The 12,225-nt window shown below is 42.2% G+C and overlaps 1 pseudogene; it reads left to right on the top strand.

Annotated features, from left to right (window-relative positions):
* The first annotated feature begins 9,623 nt into the window (after positions 1–9,623).
* Positions 9,624–12,172, top strand: LOC130570599 (uncharacterized protein K02A2.6-like; annotated as a pseudogene).
* The last annotated feature ends 53 nt before the right edge of the window (positions 12,173–12,225 follow it).

Genomic DNA, 12,225 nt, shown 5'->3' with positions numbered 1-12,225 from the left:
TAGTTTGTGATGCACCAAGAGTTTTAAATCTTTTAGCATGTTTAAGATTTTAAATAAGAGAATCTGTGAAGATTCTTCTTATGTGTGTGCTGCAACCAGATTTCTTAATCGGTCAGGATTTTTAAAATCCTGTAGTCTGAGGCCAGCTTTAGCATCAATATTTGTCGTCAAGATTTATTGTCAGGATTTGTAGCCAAGAGTTATCAGCAAGATTTTTCATTAAGATTTATTGCCAAGAGTAAAGGTCCATTCAGATTGCGGGAGATGCGAAAAAGCGAAACGATTACCCGACGAACCAAGTTTTCATATCAACGACGAAACGAATGTTCGCTTTCTTCTATTTGACGCCCGCACGGTAGATGGAGCTGATGGAGAATACATTTCACGCCTAAACATTAGGTGGCACTCAACCGCTAATCAGGCTTCGGCTGCTGAGAAGAAGAAAAGCTTAAACTCAACTCAACTTTATTTATATAGCGCTTTTTACAATTTTCATTGTTACAAAGCAGCTGTACATAAGACATATTGACTATAAGCAAAACAATTAAAGTTGTACCTGCAAAAACAAGAAAAAGTTGAAAACACAGAAGACAGACATACCCACATACAAAACACTCCACACACACAATATACACACATACTAACACACATAGACATAGACACACACACACGGACACAGACAAGTACGCACACACACACAGACACGCACGCACACACACGCTCAGTGAGAGCACACATTTAAGATAAAGGAGAGAGAAGCACAGGTCAAGTATAACAGACTATAAATTCCTATATCCAATATTAATTAAGTAAAACTTTAAAATTCTAAAGCAGCCCCCCCTCGGCCAGGCAAATAGTGCAAAAAACAGTATGCAAACGGTGGCGAGGAGCCCAAAACTCTAATCGAGAAAAAAAACCTCAGGAGAACCCAGGCCCAACCAGGGGATTCCAGTTCCCCTCTGGCAAAAGCTGCTGCCTCTGCACAAGCTCTAGAGAGCTTGCACAACAAGGCTAAATAAAATAAATAAATTTACTAATAAGGTAAATTATAGTTTAAGATTATTATTAATAATCTAATAGCATTTGAAATTTTGTGGTGAAGATGTGTCAGGTGACCGCGTCCTTCTTTATCCAGCTCTATCATCTCAGCTCTTGTCAGGTCGCCGCTTCCCATTCTCCGCTCTACCATCAGGTCAGGCCATGAAGACGTGTCAGGTGACCACGTCCTTCTTTATCCAGCTCTATCATCTCAGCTCTTGTCAGGTCGCCGCTTCCCATTCTCCGCTCTAACATCAGGTCTGGCCATGAACTGCATCCTGCTCGCTGTGGTAACCTTGGAACAATGAGACAAGACTGGCTGAGAGTAGAGTACTGTTCTGCACTCTTTGATGCAACAAGTACATCAGTTGTGTTTTTGGTTCCGGTTGATCTAACTAATGCAGCCTAAACCCTCAGAAGATTTATATTATGGAAGTGTAGTGTATGCAAGATTAAAAAGATTTTCATCTTTAGTCTAGATTTAAACTGACAGAGTGTGTCTGCCTCCTGGACAGTGCAGGAAGACTATTCCAAAGTTTAGGCGCTAGATAGGAGAAGGATCTACCACCTGCACTTGATTTTGAAATTCTAGGTATTACCAACTGACAGGACGCCTGAGAGCGTAATGCACGTGAAGGACTGTAATACAAAAGGAGTTCATTCAAGTATTGAGGAGTTAAACCATGTAGGGCTTTATAGGTAAAAAGCAAGATTTTAAAGTTAACGCGATGCTTTATAGGTAAGCAGTGCAAGGTTGACAGAACCGGGCTAATATGTTCATACTTTTTTGTACGTGTAAGAACTCGAGCTGCCGCGTTTTGGACCAATTGGAGTTTTTGTAATAAGCCTGCAGGGCAACCACCTAACAGTGCATTACAGTAATCTAGTCTTGATGTCATGAATGCATGAATTAACTTCTCTGCATCTGACATTGACAGCATATGACGTAGTTTAGATATATTCTTAAGATGGAAAAACACAATTTTACAGGTGTTGGCGACGTGGCTCTCAAATGACAGATTACTATCGAACAGAACGCCAAGATTCTTTGCTGACGACGAGGGTTTTATGGAACATCCGTCAATAGTTAAACAGTATTCTTGGTTGTTACTTATAGCAGTTTTCGGTCCAATAAGTAACACTTCAGTTTTGTCCGAGTTCAGTAATAAAAAGTTGTTACTCATCCAGTTAATTTTCATCCACTTAAAGCTTAGCAGGTAGCAATACAGGCTACTACTAGTACAGTTTGCTTTACCTACTTACAACAACAGAACAATAAATGGATTTCTCCAGCAGCAGCAGCGAAGATGAGTTTATTGTTTTTTGCCTGAATGAGCAAAGGAAGAGAAAAAGACGATATTGGGTTCACCCTATTCTTGAGAAGAGAGAAGAGCACAGGGAGTTTAATAGATTGATCCAGGAGTTAAAGCTGTAACGTTACCACGATCGTTTTCCTCGTTACTTCAGGACGATGGTCTGGGGGTTAATTGGTTACCAAATGGTATTTGCATTGCAGCTGTACTATTTAAACAGTTGTAAAATATGTGTACACTTGACTTGATGTTTGTTTACATATGCCTGTGCTTTCTACCTACAAGCAAACCTGCTTAGTTATTGTATATAAATAAAAATAAAGAAATTTGAAGACACTGATTGTATTTGATGACTTTTACTGGTACCGACAATATATTTGTAATATCCCATACTACAACATAACATGTGAATTGTATTCATATGAAAGATTATATACATATATATTAGTTTATATATACTGTTTATACTTATATATTTGAATGCCACCTCAAATTATGCCACAGAACTTCTCTTTTGTCCTGGTTTTGTAGTCGCTGTGACTTTTTTCAAAAAGTTCTGTCTGTTCTGACACCAACGACAGTAACAACTCGACATCCGTTCTCTCACAACAGCTTTCTGAGCCTTTAGCGCCCCTGTGTGCCGTCAGTGGCTCTAGGCGCGTGACATAAAATGCTTGATTCTTACTGGACGGTTCGTTTCTTCGCTTTGCGAATAGGGAAAGATTCGTCGCACTAGACGAAAAAAAACCTTAGTGTGATGTATGCATATATGTAGTGTAGTGCAGCGCACTAGAGGGCGCTCACTGTTCCTACTGTGCTTTTGGTAAGGCTAGTATTGAAGTAGAAGAAGACAGAAGCTTAAGTAAAGCAAAGTGAGTTAACAGCATCCGTCTCCGTGTTTCTTTATGTTATATAAAAAGACTTAAGATACAACATATTGGCGACGAGGATTGTTCGAACGCTCGATGGTGCTTTGCAACGGGAAAAGACTGGCTACGAAATGTTTCTGATTGGATTTATGTAGTGACCTCGTGGATCGACACCCGATGCTATGGCTATGTTAATAGGCCACATGGATGCCTTCGATGAGTCTACGGAACAGTGGGCTACATACATAGAAAGGTATGAGCAATTTGTGGCTACAAATGACGTTGCAGACGAGAAACGAGTCGCGGTGTTGCTAAGTGTAATGGGTTCATCTACGTACGGACTGCTGCGGAGTTTAATCGCCCCAGAGAAGCCCGGGGCGAAGTCTAACCTTTGTGTAGAGCGCTACCCGATTCCACGAATTGAGGATTTATTCGCATCATTAGCTGGGGGTCAAAGTTTTACCAAACTGGATCTCTCTAATGCATATCTACAGGTCCCTGTAGCGGAAAGTTCGTGTAAGTGCCTCACAATCACCACATCAAAAGGACTGTTTTGTTATAACCGATTACCGTTTGGGATTGCTTCGGCCCCTGCAATTTTGGTTTACCGTCACCTTAAAATCTCCACAAATCCTTAAGTCTCCGTTCCTTTTAACAACGGGCACTATCGGCGTGGCCCAATCGCTGCAAGTTACAGGTGAAATGACCCCAAGCTCCACTAACCTCTTTATTTCGGTCTCGACTTTAGGTTTTAAAGCATAGGGAACATTACGTACTTGACAAAATCTCGGTTGTGACTGAGACTTGAGTAACACTGTGGCTTCAATACCTTTTCACACCCCCAATCCTTTTCGAAAGACATTTTTGTGTTATCGTAGCACTGTCTCTAGAGCGTCCTTTTTCACACTCTTGATTTCCCGCCAGTTCAACTTGATTTTCTTAAGCCACTCTCTGCCAAACAATGGTGGAGCATTTCCTTCTACTACATACAGTCGTAGTTTCGCTTTCTGTTTGTTCATCTTCACTTTGACTACGATGACCCCTACCGGTGACACCACTTCTCCGGTATATGTTCTCAGGATTACATCCGTTGTACTCAGCGGTTTGTGAGCTAGTTGTGCATTGTACAGTGTTCTTAAAATTAAAGAGACAGCTGCTCCTGTGTCTAATTCCATTTCCAAGATTTCTCCCTCTACTTTTGGTTTAAGACAAATGTGTGACAATTCCTCTTTTTTTGTCATTGCGTACAGTGGCAACTCCGTATCCATAGCGTCATCACTTGATGAGTCTTTCACATCCATCTGATGCACTTTTCTTTTCTGTTGGACATTTTTCACCCTTTTTGACTTGGTTTGTTTCCCTTCTGTCATGGCTTTCCCTTTTATCCTACAGACTCTGGAAATGTGGCCTTTTTTACCACAGTTGTGACACTGTTGCTCCTTGAAATAACAGTCTTTCTCGTTATGGTTCGTCTTTCCACAACGGTAGCACTTATTTCATCCTTTTTCTTGCAAGGACAGCGCATGCACTTTCAATGAGCTGCTTAAGTGTTGAGATTCTCTCGTAGCCGTTTCCATTGACACTGCTATCTCTACTGCCTTTTTAAACGTGAGTGCTGCTTCAGTCAGTAGCCTTTTTTGCGTAGACTCCGTTTTAAGCCCACACACAAAACGATCGCGTAACGCATCTTGCAAATGCGTACCGAATTCACAATGTTCACTCAGCTTTTTCAGAATTGCAACATACTGTACTACTGTCTCTGACTCGTGCTGACTGCGGTTGTGAAACCTGAATCTTTCTGCAATACAATCGGTTTCGGTGAGAAATGCTCTTTCAAAACAGTCACAATGTCATTATATGAACTTCGCCCCGGGCTTCTCTGGGGCGATTAAACTCCGCAGCAGTCCGTACGTAGATGAACCCATTACACTTAGCAACACCGCGACTCGTTTCTCGTCTGCAACGTCATTTGCAGCCACAAATTGCTCATACCTTTCTATGTATGTAGCCCACTGTTCCGTAGACTCATCGAAGGCATCCATGTGGCCTATTAACATAGCCATAGCATCGGGTGTCGATCCACGAGGTCACTACATAAATCCAATCAGAAACATTTCGTAGCCAGTCTTTTCCCGTTGCAAAGCACCATCGAGCGTTCGAACAATCCTCGTCGCCAATATGTTGTATCTTAAGTCTTTTTATATAACATAAAGAAACACGGAGACGGATGCTGTTAACTCACTTTGCTTTACTTAAGCTTCTGTCTTCTTCTACTTCAATACTAGCCTTACCAAAAGCACAGTAGGAACAGTGAGCGCCCTCTAGTGCGCTGCACTACACTACATATATGCATACATCACACTAAGGTTTTTTTTCGTCTAGTGCGACGAATCTTTCCCTATTCGCAAAGCGAAGAAACGAACCGTCCAGTAAGAATCAAGCATTTTATGTCACGCGCCTAGAGCCACTGACGGCACACAGGGGCGCTAAAGGCTCAGAAAGCTGTTGTGAGAGAACGGATGTCGAGTTGTTACTGTCGTTGGTGTCAGAACAGACAGAACTTTTTGAAAAAAGTCACAGCGACTACAAAACCAGGACAAAAGAGAAGTTCTGTGGCATAATTTGAGGTGGCATTCAAATATATAAGTATAAACAGTATATATAAACTAATATATATGTATATAATCTTTCATATGAATACAATTCACATGTTATGTTGTAGTATGGGATATTACAAATATATTGTCGGTACCAGTAAAAGTCATCAAATACAATCAGTGTCTTCAAATTTCTTTATTTTTATTTATATACAATAACTAAGCAGGTTTGCTTGTAGGTAGAAAGCACAGGCATATGTAAACAAACATCAAGTCAAGTGTACACATATTTTACAACTGTTTAAATAGTACAGCTGCAATGCAAATACCATTTGGTAACCAATTAACCCCCAGACCATCGTCCTGAAGTAACGAGGAAAACGATCGTGGTAACGTTACAGCTTTAACTCCTGGATCAATCTATTAAACTCCCTGTGCTCTTCTCTCTTCTCAAGAATAGGGTGAACCCAATATCGTCTTTTTCTCTTCCTTTGCTCATTCAGGCAAAAAACAATAAACTCATCTTCGCTGCTGCTGCTGGAGAAATCCATTTATTGTTCTGTTGTTGTAAGTAGGTAAAGCAAACTGTACTAGTAGTAGCCTGTATTGCTACCTGCTAAGCTTTAAGTGGATGAAAATTAACTGGATGAGTAACAACTTTTTATTACTGAACTCGGACAAAACAGAAGTGTTACTTATTGGACCGAAAACTGCTATAAGTAACAACCAAGAATACTGTTTAACTATTGACGGATGTTCCATAAAACCCTCGTCGTCAGCAAAGAATCTTGGCGTTCTGTTCGATAGTAATCTGTCATTTGAGAGCCACGTCGCCAACACCTGTAAAATTGGTTTTTCCATTTTAAGAATATATCTAAACTACGTCATATGCTGTCAATGTCAGATGCAGAGAAGTTAATTCATGCATTCATGACATCAAGACTAGATTACTGTAATGCACTGTTAGGTGGTTGCCCTGCAGGCTTATTACAAAAACTCCAACTGGTCCAAAACGCGGCAGCTCGAGTTCTTACACGTACAAAAAAGTATGAACATATTAGCCCGGTTCTGTCAACCTTGCACTGGTTACCTATAAAGCATCGCGTTAACTTTAAAATCTTGCTTATTACCTATAAAGCCTACATGGTTTACTCCTCATACTTGAATGAACTCCTTTTGTATTACAGTCCTTCAGTGCATTACGCTCTCAGGCGTCCTGTCAGTTGGTAATACCTAGAATTTCAAAATCAAGTGCAGGTGGTAGATCCTTTTCCTATCTAGCGCCTAAACTTTGGAATAGTCTTCCCTGCACTGTCCGGGAGGCAGACACACTCTGTCAGTTTAAATCTAGACTAAAGAGATCTTTTTAATCTTGCATACACTACCTTCCATAATATAAATCTTCTGAGGGTTTAGGCTGCATTAGTTAGATCAACCGGAACCAAAAACACAACTGATGTACTTGTTGCATCAAAGAGTCAGAACAGTACTCTACTCTCAGCCAGTCTTGTCTCATTGTTCCAAGGTTACCACAGCGAGCAGGATGCAGTTCATGGCCGACCTGATGGTAGAGCGGAGAATGGGAAGGGGGACCTGACAAGAGCTGAGATGATAGAGCTGGATAAAGAAGGACGCGGTCACCTGACACGTCTTCATGGCCTGACCTGATGGTAGAGCGGAGAATGGGAAGCGGCGACCTGACAAGAGCTGAGATGATAGAGCTGGATAAAGAAGGACGCGGTCACCTGACACTCTTCACACAAAATTTACAAATGCTATAGATTATTAATAATAATCTTAAACTATAATTTACCTTATTAGTAAATTTATTTATTTTATTTAGCCTTGTTGTGCAAGCTCTCTGGAGCTGTTCAGAGGCAGCAGCTTTTGCCAGAGGGGAACTGGAATCCCCTGGTTGGGCCTGGGTTCTCCTGAGGTTTTTTTTCTCGATTAGAGTTTTGGGCTCCTCGCCACCGTTTGCATACTGTTTTTTGCACTATTTGCCTGGCCGAGGGGGGGCTGCTTTAGAATTTTAAAGTTTTACTTAATTAATATTGGATATAGGAATTTATAGTCTGTTATACTTGACCTGTGCTTCTCTCTCCTTTATCTTAAATGTGTGCTCTCACTGAGCGTGTGTGTGCGTGCGTGTCTGTGTGTGTGTGCGTACTTGTCTGTGTCCGTGTGTGTGTGTCTATGTCTATGTGTGTTAGTATGTGTGTATATTGTGTGTGTGGAGTGTTTTGTATGTGGGTATGTCTGTCTTCTGTGTTTTCAACTTTTTCTTGTTTTTGCAGGTACAACTTTAATTGTTTTGCTTATAGTCAATATGTCTTATGTACAGCTGCTTTGTAACAATGAAAATTGTAAAAAGCGCTATATAAATAAAGTTGAGTTGAGTTTAAGCTTTTCTTCTTCTCAGCAGCCGAAGCCTGATTAGCGGTTGAGTGCCACCTAATGTTTAGGCGTGAAATGTATTCTCCATCANGCCATTTCCATGGGTGTAAAGGTGAGAAACCAGGAGCTTTCTGTGTCTGCAGGCAAGTCTGACAGGTTTTCGTTAACTGTTCAATTTGATTGTCAATACCAGGCCACCAGACGTAGCTACGGCTAACCTCCTTCATACTTACAACACCTGGATGTCCAGTGTGTAGTTCAGCCAGTACCCTGGATCGTAGCTTGGGAGGGATGATTACTCTCCAACCCCACATGAGACAACCTTGCTGCACAGTCAGTTCATCCTTCCTGTACACATAGGGGGCAAACACACTATTTGCATCCGTTACACGTGGAAATTTTCCATTTGCTACCACGTCGATTACTTGAGACAAAATAGGATCTGTCCTAGTCTCTTTACGAACGTCTGCACACAGAACTGGTAGAGCTTCCAGCTGTTTTACCTGAAATACCTCCGCTGGGTCCCTTTTTACTTGAGGTGTAGCTGGCAACGGTAACCTGGATAATCCATCTGCATTACAGTGGTGTGCACCATCTTTGTACTGGATATCATAATCATAGGCTGCCAGCAACAAAGCCCAGCGCTGCAACCGCACTGCAGCCATGGATGGAGTGGCTTTCGTTGGACTGAAGATGGTTGTCAAAGGACGGTGGTCTGTAAACAATGTAAACTTTCGACCGTACAAATATTGGTAGAATTTGCTACTCCAAAAACAATACTAAGAGTTCTCTTTCAATTTGGGCATAATTTTGCTCAGCTTTACTCAAAGTTCTTGAAGCAAAAGCAATTGGCTTTTCTTGTCCATCCGGAAGAACGTGTGAGATGACAGCACCAACACCGTATGGTGATGCTCACAAGCAAGACGTAACGGTAACTGTGGGTTGTAGTGTGTCAAAACACTCTGTGACAATAACAACCTTTTTGCTGTTTTGAATGTATCTTCACACTCATCCGTCCACTTCCACCGTTTTCCCTTGCACGCCAAAGCATTGAGAGGAGCTAACATCGATGCTAAATTTGGGATGAAACGACTGTAGTAATTCAAGAGTCCCAGAAATGAACGTAACTGTGTAATGTCCTTTGGAACAGGTGCGTCCACGATTGCACTGACCTTTTCCGGTGACTTATGAAGACCATGCGCATCAATGATATGTCCCAAGTACTCCAGCGAATCTTTAAAGAATTCACACTTTTCGCGCTGGACCGTAAGCCATCCAACGATCATACGTGTCACGNACGAACTTTAAAATCACTCGCGCTGACTAAGCCTCGTTAGACGACCAGTAGTGTAGTTTTTGAGATGTTGCTCATCATCTGACCCGGTCACAAGTATATCGTCTAGATAACAATGCACGTTAGGGAGGCCTTGCAATATTTGGTCCATTGCCCTCTGACTAACCTTTGTGTAGAGCGCTACCCGATTCCACGAATTGAGGATTTATTCGCATCATTAGCTGGGGGTCAAAGTTTTACCAAACTGGATCTCTCTAATGCATATCTACAGGTCCCTGTAGCGGAAAGTTCGTGTAAGTGCCTCACAATCACCACATCAAAAGGACTGTTTTGTTATAACCGATTACCGTTTGGGATTGCTTCGGCCCCTGCAATTTTTCAGAGGGCAATGGACCAAATATTGCAAGGCCTCCCTAACATGCATTGTTATCTAGACGATATACTTGTGACCGGGTCAGATGATGAGCAACATCTCAAAAACATGGACACAGTACTGAGTCGTCTGAACGAATTTGGGCTTACGGTCCAGCGCGAAAAGTGTGAATTCTTTAAAGATTCGCTGGAGTACTTGGGACATATCATTGACGCGCATGGTCTTCATAAGTCACCGGAAAAGGTTAGAGCAATCGTGGACGTACCTGTTCCAAAGGACATTACACAGCTACGTTCATTTCTGGGACTCTTGAATTACTACAGTCGTTTCATCCCAAATTTAGCATCGATGTTAGCTCCTCTCAATGCTTTGCTGTGCAAGGGAAAACGGTGGAAGTGGACGGATGAGTGTGAAGATACATTCAAAACAGCAAAAAGGTTGTTATTGTCACAGAGTGTTTTGACACACTACAACCCACAGTTACCGTTACGTCTTGCTTGTGACGCATCACCATACGGTGTTGGTGCTGTCATCTCACACGTTCTTCCGGATGGACAAGAAAAGCCAATTGCTTTTGCTTCGAGAACTTTGAGTAAAGCTGAGCAAAATTATGCCCAAATTGAAAGAGAAGCTCTTAGTATTGTTTTTGGAGTACGCAAATTCTACCAATATTTGTACGGTCGAAAGTTTAAATTGTTTACAGACCACCGTCCTTTGACAACCATCTTCAGTCCAACGAAAGCCACTCCATCCATGGCAGCAGCGCGGTTGCAGCGCTGGGCTTTGTTGCTGGCAGCCTATGATTATGATATCCAGTACAAAGATGGTGCACACCACAGTAATGCAGATGGATTATCCAGGTTACCGTTGCCAGCTACACCTCAAGTAAAAAGGGACCCAGCGGAGGTATTTCAGGTAAAACAGCTGGAAGCTCTACCAGTTCTGTGTGCAGACGTTCGTAAAGAGACTAGGACAGATCCTATTTTGTCTCAAGTAATCGACATGGTAGCAAATGGAAAATTTCCACGTGTAACGGATGCAAATAGTGTGTTTGCCCCCTATGTGTACAGGAAGGATGAACTGACTGCGCAGCAAGGTTGTCTCATGTGGGGTTGGAGAGTAATCATCCCTCCCAAGCTACGATCCAGGGTACTGGCTGAACTACATACTGGACATCCAGGTGTTGTAAGGATGAAGGAGGTTAGCCGTAGCTACGTCTGGTGGCCTGGTATAGACAATCAAATTGAACAGTTAACGAAAACCTGTCAGACTTGCCTGCAGACACAGAAAGCTCCTGGTCCCTCACCTTTACACCCATGGAAATGGCCAGAATCACATTGGCAACGCATACACGTGGACTATGCAGGTCCATTCGAAGGACACATGTACATGGTGATAGTTGATGCTCACTCCAAATGGCCTGAGGTATGTGTGATGGATTCAACTTCTTCCACCAAAACCATTCAGGTGCTGAGAACACTGTTTAGTCGTTATGGACTTCCAGAAGTCTTGGTCAGCGATAACGGACCTCAGTTCACCTCCGAGGAGTTTCAGACATTTCTCAAGATCAACGATGTGAAACAAACAAGTTCAGCACCCTTCCATCCAGCTACAAATGGCTTGGCGGAACGCATGGTACAGACAGTAAAGCGTGCACTACGTTGTTCAAAAGGATCGATGTCTATTCAAAAAAAAGGCTGGACACCTTTCTGTTGGCGTATCGAAACACACCACACGCCACAACAAAAGAATCCCCTGCCACCTTGTTTCTGCATCGTAGACTGCGCTCTCGCTTTGATTTGTTGAAGCCTAATGTCGCCTCTGTGGTTTCAAAAGCTCAAGACAAACTGTGCCAGTGACGTCACATTCATGCCAAAGAAAGAACATTTGAAAAAGGTGACAACGTAGTAGTTCGTGATTACTGACGGGGAAAGAAGTGGATGCCTGGTGTAGTGTTAGCAAAAACCGGTCCAGTGTCATATACTGTTGATGTGGGACTTTCTGTTCACTGGAGACGTCATGTTGAACAGATTTTGGCACATCAGGATGTTAGTGACAATGGAGATGAGACTGGTCCAGAGACTAGTGATGTGCCTGAGAGGAATATGTCAGATCGGTGTGAACACGCAATGTCTGGAGAGACATCTGATTCTATTCCAACAGGACTAGCACAATCTAAGGACTCAGCCACTAGCGTCACCGAGGTTGTGTTACACACTCCACACAAAGAGATTAAGCGTTATCCAGAACGTACTATTAAACCTCCAGTACGGTTTAGTCCTTAAAGTTTACTTTAAATGCTTTGAGCCTGTTCTGTTGTCTACATGTTGATAGTAATGTTGTT

This window comes from Triplophysa rosa, linkage group LG19 (assembly GCF_024868665.1).
Source record: "Triplophysa rosa linkage group LG19, Trosa_1v2, whole genome shotgun sequence".
Lineage (NCBI taxonomy): Eukaryota > Metazoa > Chordata > Actinopteri > Cypriniformes > Nemacheilidae > Triplophysa > Triplophysa rosa.
Note: the sequence above shows the minus strand (reverse complement) of the source record. Positions and strands in the feature narration are given on the sequence as shown.